Source organism: Podarcis pityusensis (genome assembly GCF_964106645.2).
Source record: "Podarcis pityusensis genome assembly, chromosome: 2".
NCBI classification, from domain to species: domain Eukaryota; kingdom Metazoa; phylum Chordata; class Lepidosauria; order Squamata; family Lacertidae; genus Podarcis; species Podarcis pityusensis.
The window spans coordinates 95,203,955-95,215,099 of NC_138029.1; the positions used below are offsets into that span (position 1 = coordinate 95,203,955).

The 11,145-nt window shown below is 40.6% G+C and overlaps 1 long non-coding RNA gene across 1 annotated transcript; it reads left to right on the forward strand.

Annotated features, from left to right (window-relative positions):
- The first annotated feature begins 9,705 nt into the window (after positions 1–9,705).
- On the forward strand, positions 9,706–10,485 carry LOC308471697. Its single transcript, XR_013983095.1, has 2 exons — positions 9,706–9,818; positions 10,345–10,485. It is a non-coding gene; the product is annotated as an uncharacterized lncRNA (long non-coding RNA).
- The last annotated feature ends 660 nt before the right edge of the window (positions 10,486–11,145 follow it).

Sequence of the window (11,145 nt, forward strand, 5' to 3'; positions counted from 1 at the left end):
GCAGAACAATTTCTGCCTGCACAACTGAACTTCCCTCTTCTCCCCTTCTCATGCCCTCTGAACCCTCCAGAACAGATTTTGGGGGAGGTGCAGGGAATGCATGGGGCAGGAGGGGGAAGGGGCACTCTGTCGTATGAGCAGAAGCTGTTTTTCTTCTGCAGACACTTAGCTGCTGCCCTGAGCTCCTTTGGAAAGGAAGGACAGGATACAAATTTACAGTAATAAATAAAGTCAGTAATACATACCTGTATTTGCCCTGCAGTAATTACCTGCATGAATAGTAGGAAAAGGGAGGAGGGGGAGAGATATCTTCAAGGGCTTCTAGCAGAACGCTCTTTTATTGGTACCCTCAGTTATTCATTTTCCTCATTAAAGATGGTGATATCCAGTTGGCCTGTTGTAAAGGCCAAAGGGGCACATGTTTGAGCATTACAAGTAGAGTGGGGTGGGGTGATTTAAGTCACCTAAATTTCTGCTTATTCTGTTATTATATTTACTTGTTGGCTATGTTTTAGATTTATACGTGTTCTTACAATTTTCTATTTTGTTTGCACACTGCTTTGAGCCAGAAAAGCTTTTCAGCTGCTTGCTCCAAAGATGCAAAAAGTAGGGTTGGAGCAGAGGAGGAAGAAGGTGCCTCTTGACTGACTGTATAAAATCCCAGGGTAGACTGGCCTCACTTCTTCCCTAAGTATAACTGTGTAGTAGTGGGCAAAATAGTTGTCTTTCTTGACTTCCCTGTTTTATAGTCTGTCTCCGACACTGACAGAGCTCTCCTAATACTTTAATTCCTATCTTGAATCATGTTTGATTTCCTGGATGCCATATTTGTTTAAAACAATGCTCTTCTTATTTTCTTCACCATCTGTGTGGCTTCTCCTTGTCTGAATGTAAATGAGATATTCAAATGCCATCCAGATGTCTGGATCCATATCGGTATTAACATATTATGCAAATTCTTTATGGACAATATGAGGTGTTGGGTTGTTGTTTTCTCCCGTAGCAAAAGAGTAAATCAGAGGCTGACAAGAAAGAAAAACAGAACGTGCACAGAAACAGCCACATCATCATCATCATCATCATAAAAAAGAGTGTGTCTGCAGTTGTTTATCTTGAGGGGTTATGGAATCTCCCTGAGAAGAGGTTTTCAGAAAAAGTTGGCTATGGATGGATGAATCCATCAATTCCCAGTCCACATCAATTGTACATGCCTTCATTCAAAAGTCCATCCCATCCCATATCAGCATTGATCTATTACTTCTTTAAAATGAAGAAAACCTGAACAAATATCCTTAAAATATCCACAAAAATAAGCATTAATAGATATTTCATCAGTGTATGCATTTCTAACCATAGTTTCCCCTTATTTATTTATTTTTTACACATTTTGGTACTTATGAGCAATATTTCAAAATTCAGAGACTTGCAAAAATTGACGAATACTTACGTTGTGATCTATGCATTAGTCCAGAAGGCACAAGTTCACTCAGAAATGTAGACTGAATAAAATTATTTTCCATCACTAGATCTGGCAGCTGAAAAGCATGCTATAGGTATGTGACATTCTCATATGGTGAAAGGCACTGGACTAGATTTCCCACAGTGCAAATTACAACGGTCTGATCCCCATGTTTGTATTAAGAGGAGCTTCAGAGAATTTTTTTAAAAAAGGTTTAAGTTCCTTCAGTTTGGGACCCTTCAGTTTGTTAATAAGATCACTGGCCTAACTACTTAAAATTTACCCCTCTTTGGGTAATGGAATTAGATCAAAGCAGAGACCCACATCTTACAACTCATTTTCCACAAAATATACTGATGACTACCAGCCTGGTTAGCCTGGTGGCCTTCAGTATATTTTGAATATACTCTTGATAAAAGAGCAAACAAATTTATGGAAAATAATGCTACTAGTCATGGCGGCTATGTGCTACCTCCAGTATAGGAAGTAGTATGTTTCAGAATACCAGTTGTTGAGGAAAACAAATGGGGAAAGTGTTGTTGCACTCATGTGTTGCTTGTGGGCTTCCCATAGGCATCTAGTTGGCCACTGTGGCATGCTGGTCTAGATGGGTCTTTAGTCTAGGCCAATAGTTCTATTCTTATGTTCTACGTCTTCCTCTACCTGTGAGGAAAGAACAAGTAATTCCCCTTGAAACTCTTAATAAAAGGATTGTTTAGATCTTCCCAACCCCCTTCTGAAGGATCCAGCTTGCTGATAAATGAATCAATGAGAGCGTTTTGTTTAAAAGCACATTGCTCATAGAACCTTTTTGTGCCTGAGTCACTTATAGGGGAATCAATATTTGGTGTGCAGTAAGCAGCACTTTTATGATAGCTTGAGTGACACTCTTCAGAGATAAGTGAAAATGAGCAGCTATTGCTTCCAAACATTCCTTTTGACAGACTCACTCTGGCACTACCCACATGACCTCTTCCAACTTTGACGAGAAAACAAACATTTATTACGGAGCCACATCAGCAGCTTTTGAGCAAACTCACAATTTCTTTTCCATCTGTAATATAATGCCCTTAAATTAAGTAATACAGAAGGTCGCTTGGAGGACTTTCACAACTGGCTAGTGGCAGTCCGCCCTCTCCCAAACAAAAAGTAAGGATATGCTCTAGATGGGAGAACATATGGTTTTTTGAGTTCTCTTTCTTGACTCATAAACTCAACTGTGTATTTGCATGTCCAGGTGCAGTGAATGCTGCACTGGTATGGTTCATGTACAATGAAGAAATCACAATACATCATTCTTGGCTCAAAACAGGCCACAACTTTATTGGTTGCAGATATGAGTGAGATTTGGCCCAGGCATTGGGTGATTTCTGAATTGGTCAGCCAGCCTGCAATTGGTTAAATTCACAGGCAGGCATATTTAAACTTTCTCAGCCAGTGGCAGAGGTAAATGCACAGACCTTCCCCTCCCTCTTCTTCCCCTGAACCTCCCACCCCACCCCCAAATCTGTTGTGGAGGCTTGGAAGAGCAGATCTGATGAGACTGGGAGAAGAGTAGGAAGTTCCACTGGACTCATGGAAGTCATTCCCTGTACACTATTGTTAGCTGGATTCAACACTTACAGATCCAAATGTATTGAACGAACAGCAAATATTTTGCCCACTATCACCAAATGGTTTTCCTTGTCCTCTAGTGAAGAGGGAGAGAGGGAGGGAGAGAGAGAGAAATTGTGCAGGTACATTTTCTAGCTGCACTTATGTCCAAATTGCCAGGAGGAACAATAGAATAGTAAAAAGGCATTTTAAAGCAAAACAAAACAGAAAAACCTTCCATGGTGGTATAAAAACTTTGAGTTGATGCATCTAAAGTTAATTTAATTTGGGCCATATGGTACATTAACTAGAATGAGGCCTCGGTGCACAAAGGCATTTCTAAACCAGTAGTCGTCTACTCACAGTTGACAGGAAAACAAATTTCAAGAAAAGGACAGCACTACTGGGAATGGAGGGGGAGGAGGGTGCGTGGAGTTTTTAGTGGAGGTTAGTAAAGGTTCCGCGTACAGAATTCAACATGATGGAGAAGTTGCTGCAAACAGGAAAGGGAACCAGAGTGTGCTTGCAAAGGCGTGAACAGAGATTTAAGCTGAGCACAATCAGTTTAATCAATGGGAAAAGAGTTCATAGGGTTTGCCCTGGGTACATTGCAAAGCACAGTGGGACCATTTACAAGTAAATCTACAAAGTAAATGGGCCAGCAAAGTTTGTTTCTAAATTAGCATGAAATGTCTGCAGTGGAATCTGAAATAGAATAACTGTTAACTGCAGTTTCCTTCTCAGACACGGAACTTGATGCCAGTTTGAACAAACATGGAGCAACTGTTGCTTCTTCAGGTCTCCTGGCAAAAGCAGAAGATTAGAAAAGCAGAAAAATCTTTGCATTTGTTTTACTAGCAGTGGTTGATTTCTCCAGGCCTTGTCCACAGTGAAGAAACATGTCAAAGGCTTCATAAATAAAGCAATGGGAGTGAAGAGCCAGCTCTCACAAATGCCCCCTCCCCACCCAACAGGACATTGTTATTGCAGAAGAATGGCCCTATATCTTGCTGTAAAATTCACTAATTAAATGATTTCTAGAATTTAGGATCAGCATTCCAAAACAGTAAACAAGACATCTTGACTGTTGATACATTTTACCGGGCAGACCACATTAAAAGGTAGACTCTATGAACTTCAAATAATACCATGCCATACTGTGGTATCATAAGATCAGAGTTCATATTTGACATCGCTATAGGAGTTAATCACATATGTGTGCATTCAACAATCAGGCCAGGCATGGAAACCCCAGGTCACTTGATCTGCCCTACTTGATAGGTCTAGTTCAAGTGATGATAATCATCTGAACTATTATAAATCTATTGCTTGCAAAAAATGTGATGCAAGTTCCCGGATGCTAGGATTAAACTTGGGACCTTCTGCATGGAAAGCAGATGCTCTACCACTGAGCCATGGCCCCTTCCCCCTAAGCTGTGGTGTAAGCTTTAACACTTCAATACAGCTGATCAGATATTCTATAAGGAACTGGCTTGTAATTGCAGGAGTATTTCCTGTTATAGGTCATATTTTCAGCAAAGCCAGGATACTCTGCACCTACATCAGATCTCTGGGGATGCAGGCAACACCCTAATATGCTACTAACATTTCTGAGCCCCAAACCCTCCCTTTTTTTCAAACTGCAGGCTGTCCTTTGCACAGGGATATCGGGATGGGTCAAAGAGGCATGGCCATGCTCCCCTTGCATGTACTCCTACATGCATTTGCCCCATATATAGGAGGTTGTGCATGCTGCTGAGTCCAGCTAGCTCAGTCAGTCCACAGTGACTGGCGGCAGCTCTCCAAGGTTTCAGACAGGAGTCTTTCCTAGCCCTGGCGGGAGAATTGAACCTGGGACCTTTTCCTCACAAAGCACATGCTCTGCCGCTGCACCACAGTCCTTCCCTCTAGAGGGAAACTTCTAAAGAGGGATTATATTAAGTTGTTGAACTCAATATTCACCGCAATTACAATGCTTCATTTTTTCACACCAGGGAAACCTAGCCGTAGTAGACAAAAGGGGGCCACTTTCTGCATGATGTAGCTGAAACTAGAGATGGAGGGGGGAAATCAAATCAGTCTGCATTTATTTATTTATTTATTTAAAGTAATATTTATTACTTTTAAAAATTACAGAAAAGGAAAAGAAAAGAAACAAAAGAGAAAGAACAAAGAAGGGGGGGGAAGAACAATACAATACAATATATAACAATACAAAACACAACCTAATCACATTGAACTAAACTAAACAAAACCCTAACGCTAAACAAAACAAAACAATCACCATTTAAAAACATAAATCACACCCTTTCCATACTCTATTTTTCATTCCCTTGTTTCCTCTACTTCCTCTCACCTCCCTTTTTGTATTCCACTTCTATTAATTGTTTCAGCAAACCCTTTCCATCTTTCTCTATTTTCTGTCTTATTATAAATATCTTAACATATTTTTTATCATTAAAAACTAAATACTCATATATCCTTAACTCCTTATAACATTTCTACTAAAGCCATAAAATTTCTTTCCACCATTTTTCTATCATTCATTAATTTTGCAATATTTCTATATATAAACTTTAAAATCTCTAATCTTCATCCACCATCTCCTCTCCCTGGTTTCGGATTCTGCCAGTCCTTTCCGTCAAATCCATATAGTCCATCAACCTGGAGATCTTATGTCCGAGGCTCTTAAGTCTTTTCCAGGTCCCTTCTGCAGGTCTTCTTCATATTCTTTGGTGCCAAAAAGCAAATCTCGAGAAAACTCCAACCTAGCAATACTTTTATTCCTTCCGGACAAGTCAGCCAAATTTCCATAGTTAAGGCTGAGGTCTATAAGATGTTTCATGACATGTTTCAATATTCCTCCAAGTCCCAAGGCCCCCAAAACTCCAGTCTCCTCCAAACCCAAGTCCATGTCCCAAAAGTCAGTTAATCCCTGCATAGAAGGATCTTTCCAACTTTCCTTCTTCCGTCCAAGCCGGGATCCAATCTTCAAAATCTGACTTTTTCTAGATTCAATCATAGAAGGCCTCAACTTGTAGTCCTCAATTTGCTTCTGTGTGGCTGAAAATCCCACTTGTATTACTTTAGGCTCAGCCACCACAGCTTTCTCTTTCTCCTCCACAATCTGTCCAACCAAAGTAGTTTCTTGTGCCAAGTCCTGAATTGTTCCTGTATTGATGCTCACTTTTTGACTCCAATTAGTTACTTTTTGGTCCAAATTGTCAATTTTAAAAGAAGTGTCATCTGTCTTCTTATGGAGCTGTTCCGGCGAATAGCTTATCTTACATAATACCGTCACAATGGTTTCTCCTATCAACATTTTGAGTGGTCCAAGGTCAAACTCTAGTTCTCACACTTACTTATCATACAGCTGGTGCAGTCCTGTGACAGTTTCAAAAACTCCCTCTAGAGGGAAACAGTCTCCACTTGTATCAATCCTTTCAAGCACAATTCAGACCATAAAAATAGTTTCACTTTCCAGTTACTTTTCCTCTTTTTTAAACGCAGAAGAGGACAATGGAAACAGTATCTTTCTCTTATATAACTAGTTGTCAAAAATGTTCTGTTCACAGTCAATGAACTCTCCCAAAATTTCCCTTTTTCTGGCAGCCCTTTTCCAGGTTCGGAGCAGTGATAATTTGATTTTTCACTCCCTCCTGCAGGCTCGCTAAGTCCAAAATCCCCCCCTTCTCCTGCTTCCAGGGGGGGGGGGGTTGTAACTTTAACCGATGAGAATTCAATCCTTTGCCAAAAGCTTCCAAAGACTTTAGCTTATAACGTCTTTGCTTCAATCTATTTACAAAAAAGGGGAAGGCGGACTTCCTGTTTAAAACCTTCCCCGTTTCGGTGCCAAATTAAATTATTTGAAGATCCAATTTTACGTTCTACTCACGGGTAGTTGTTTAAAGTCCAATTGTCCACAGGAAAAAGTCAGCGCTCTCCGGCAACAGCAATGCGGCTTCACTCCACAAAAAAAGCAGTCGATTTGAAGCACCGCACCACTCACCCCACGTCGCTCCGGATCCCCGAAACCGGGTTTCCCCGCGAGTAGGTGCCAGCCGGATCCCAAGTTCACAAGCTTCTCCCGCTTGTGATTTCAGTGGGTCTCCGCCTTTGCCGTGGCGGTCAGACCCTGGTTTTCGCAGAGCTAGTTCCTCCCGATCGGAGGAGCTCCGCCATTGCCGGAGGCGCCAACCCGGAAGCTCCCAAATCGGTCTGCATTTAAAGGCAAACCTTTAAATACACAAAACAATACACAATCTTAGGGTTGCCATAAAACCAGGACACCCCAAATGTTGTTGAGCATTTTTTAAGACATGCCTCAAAGTTGTTGTGCTTTTTTTTTTTTTACAAAAACACCAAAAAAAACCCTGTGATTTTTCAATCGACTTGCCTAAGATCCAGGACAAAGCACCGCCCTTTGGAAATTCCCCCCGGTTGTCAATTCTGCCTTTGGAATCCCAATAATGTCCAGGAAAATACGGACATATGGCAGCCCTACACAATCTGAACACAAAACTGTTCTTCGAACTTTGCATTGCTCACCTCCGTGTGAAGCCTAATGCTCACAATTGCTTTTAACATGGGAGAATCACTTTGAAGCCACTTTCTCATTCATCTATATCTATAGCATAGTAAAAATTTCTGTTAACCTAATCTTTTTCCCACCCAAAGAGATCAGATCTTTGCCACATACCCCAAACTTTTTCATCTCTGTATATACGTCTGAATAATGGGGAGGGGCGATTATTTCAATGAGAATGGAGTGGGGGAAATCAGAAGCAATCGGGGGGGTGGGGAATGAACTCCTCATAGTTTTAGAGAATATTCTGAATTGCTTCTTGGGGATTCAAGTGTTCCATTACAACTGCCATGCTCCCCTGCAGTTTGTCAACTGGTTGCCTTGCTTTGTAGATCAATTTTGTCTTGGTGTCTTTGACTTGGGCAGTGTGTGTGTATGGCATGGGAGGGTTCTCTGATTTCTTATCGCTTAGATGTGTTTCTCTATCTTGTGTTTTATTATTCTAATTGATATTAGCAGCTGAGGTCAAACCTTTTAATACCTGTCTTTAGCAAATGTAGGGAAGCAGTGAAAATCCTCCAGCTGTTCAGGAATAAAAATTAACTACAAGGGCTGAGGTTTGTTTCATTAATATGCTTGCTTGGTAGACTCAGGGCTGTCAGATAATAATATAGCAAAGATAGCCTTAAACATTTGTATCTTTCATACACGCTATCGGATTTGTCATGTACAACAAACAAAGAATCATGTTCTTATCTCGAGCTGGGAATCATCAATCATAAATCACTGTCCAAATATAATGCCATCTCTCACATACACTGCTGAACTTGATATTACTTTTCTCCCAGCAAGAAGGTGGCCTGTTTTTTTTACCACCCAGGCCAGTTAGGGAGAGTTTCCTTTATGAATTTATCTCCTCTTTGTCCAGACGGAGAGAGTTCAGGTCTAACTATCACAAAACATATCATCTAATCCAAAATGGTTGACATGACAGTAATTGTTCATTTGTGTATGAAGCAGTATCTATAGTTTATTTATCAATGTACTGTAACAGTCCTGAGTTAAAAATGCTGAATGTGTTTTTTCATAGGCGAGAGAGCTTTGGAAGAGAGATTCTTTACTCTCATGGAGCAGAGTTAGTACAGTGGTGATTGTTCCAAGGACATTTAAACTTGGTTAGATGGTTCCCCCCCCCCACCACAAAAAAAGCCTAGAATAAAACCTAGCTTCGCAAACAAGCGAAGATTTTACAGTTTCAGGAGATACAACAAACAAGTCTCCATCCATAAGCAAAAAGAAGAAGAGGAAAAGGTTCCAAATGACTATAAAAAGAAAAGCATTTGGTTTCCTTACAAAAGAACCATGCAGTCTTTGTGTTAGCTAAGATGCAAGCGATAAAAATCTCCCTTTAGATAAATTTTATTCACATGGTTTCCCTTCAGATGGGAGCTGTTCCACATGGTTCTTTTCTTCAAAGAAATAGTAAAAAGAGGGGGGGGGAGAGAGGAGGAGGAGGAGGAGGGAAGCGAAGGATACTGGGAGCCTGCTAAGCTCCACCCACTGGCAACTTGAGCTGTGGGCTCAGGTTAACCCTTTCATGCATGCAAGTGTGAGTCAGTAACTGCACTTTACAACATTTTTTACCATCAGTAATATACACTGTGGTCTTACAAAGCTCACTAGTCCCCATGGAAAGTAGTTATTGTACTGGTGCAGAGAGACATTGTGCAGGGTCACTCCTTATACCCCTCTCCCCAAGCTCCATACCAAATACTGATTATCAGAAAACATATGGTTATTTCATATTAAGAACATAAGAATGTAAGAAGAGCATGCTGGATCAGGCCACTGGCCCATCTAGCCCAACATCCTGCTCTCACAGTGGCTGACCAGAAGCCTGTGGGAAACCAGCAAGCAGGACAATAATACTCTTCCCTTCTCTAAGTTTCCAGCAACTGGCATCCAGAAGCATTGTTGTCTCCAAATGTGGAGGCTGAGCATAGCCTTGATAACTGTAGGTATTACTACTACTGCTGCTGCTGCTGTTACTCCTGCTACTGCAAATAATAATAATAATAATAATAATAATAATAATAATAATAAACAACTTTTATTTGTATCTCCCCGGCTGAGACCAGGCTCGGGGCGGCTAACATCAAATAGCAAATATTCACTGCAACGCTGTATAAGTTTGGTTCTGTCAGTTCTTCAGCAGCTGTTTCAGGCATGTGTGTGTGTGTGGTAAGTGAATCCTAGCAAGGATAGTAAATTCATATCTGAAAAGGGGTGTGAGAGATAGCAAAGGTACCAAACCACATTAGGCAATCCTTTTGTTGTTGTTGAGAAAATGATTTGAAAATTGAAAATAGTGCCCTTTTGACAGGAAAGTGAATAAAAAGCACTATTTAACATTATTAAGATTAGTCAAATGCAGGTCACTTTAGGCTGAAGCTACCATTTCTGGCATTTGATCAATTGAATTTATATCCTTTTCTTACTCCTCAAGAAGCCCAGAGTGGAAAACAGATAATATAATTTAAAACGAAAAAGAAAGCAAATTCTAAAACAGTTCAGAACATTCTAAAACCAACACACACACACACACTATAGTGTAAAACATTCTAAAAGCAATTACAATCAAACACAAACTTGCATTCAATGATCTCGAGCTTGTCAGGTACAATATTCTTCAATATTGTATTACCCATGTGGGAACTGTCCTTGGGGCACTACTGTGTTTTTCACTAAGTCTCTGTTTTTTCTACAGGAAACTACAGCATCAATGGGACAGACCAGAAGTGTTTTCTGTCCAGAAAAATGATTAAACAGTGGCCAATCACAATTTCCAAGTGCATGGGTTGAATATAACAAAGTCGTTGCATGAGCTTAACAAGGTTCTGTTTGCATATCCCTGGCTCTTCTTTGTCTTTGTGTCCCCTGACCCCCCCATACACTCTTGGTGGTTGGGGGTACACCCAAAGCAGATTTCAGAGGATGCAGGTTGGAGGAGGGGGAGGGAATATTCTGTGACTTTCACCTGCAGAATGACTTCATTGAACGCAACCCCATTTCTGTAACTAATGTGACATTAAAGGGGGTGTTTAAAAAGCTTATTTAGCTTATTTACCATGAATACTTGTTCTGCCTAGAGGAAACATGGGCCAGCTTAACTTAACACCAAATCAATCATTAATGCTGTCTTGCAAGTCCTCCACACACCACTTTAAATAAGCTAGTTTATCATTATTCGGCCTCTTCAAGGGAAGTATTAAGGACTCTAGAGATGTGTCCAAAGTACTTTGCTTGTTATACATGCTTTCTTTTCCAGGGCATTGGAAAGCAGTTTCATAATATTGGCACAAAATCATCACTCATCTCATGCTTCAGGAACCAAAGTAGATGCTCAGGGAACGTTCTTTTAAATTTGAGCTTTATGAAGTTATAGACTAAAGTTAGGCATATTGTTCTGTAAATATCCCTTCTGGCAGTATTCCCTGCACATGTTGTTGGACAACAACTCCCATCTTCCCTGACAATTGGGCATGCCGGTCCAAAACATCTGAAGGGA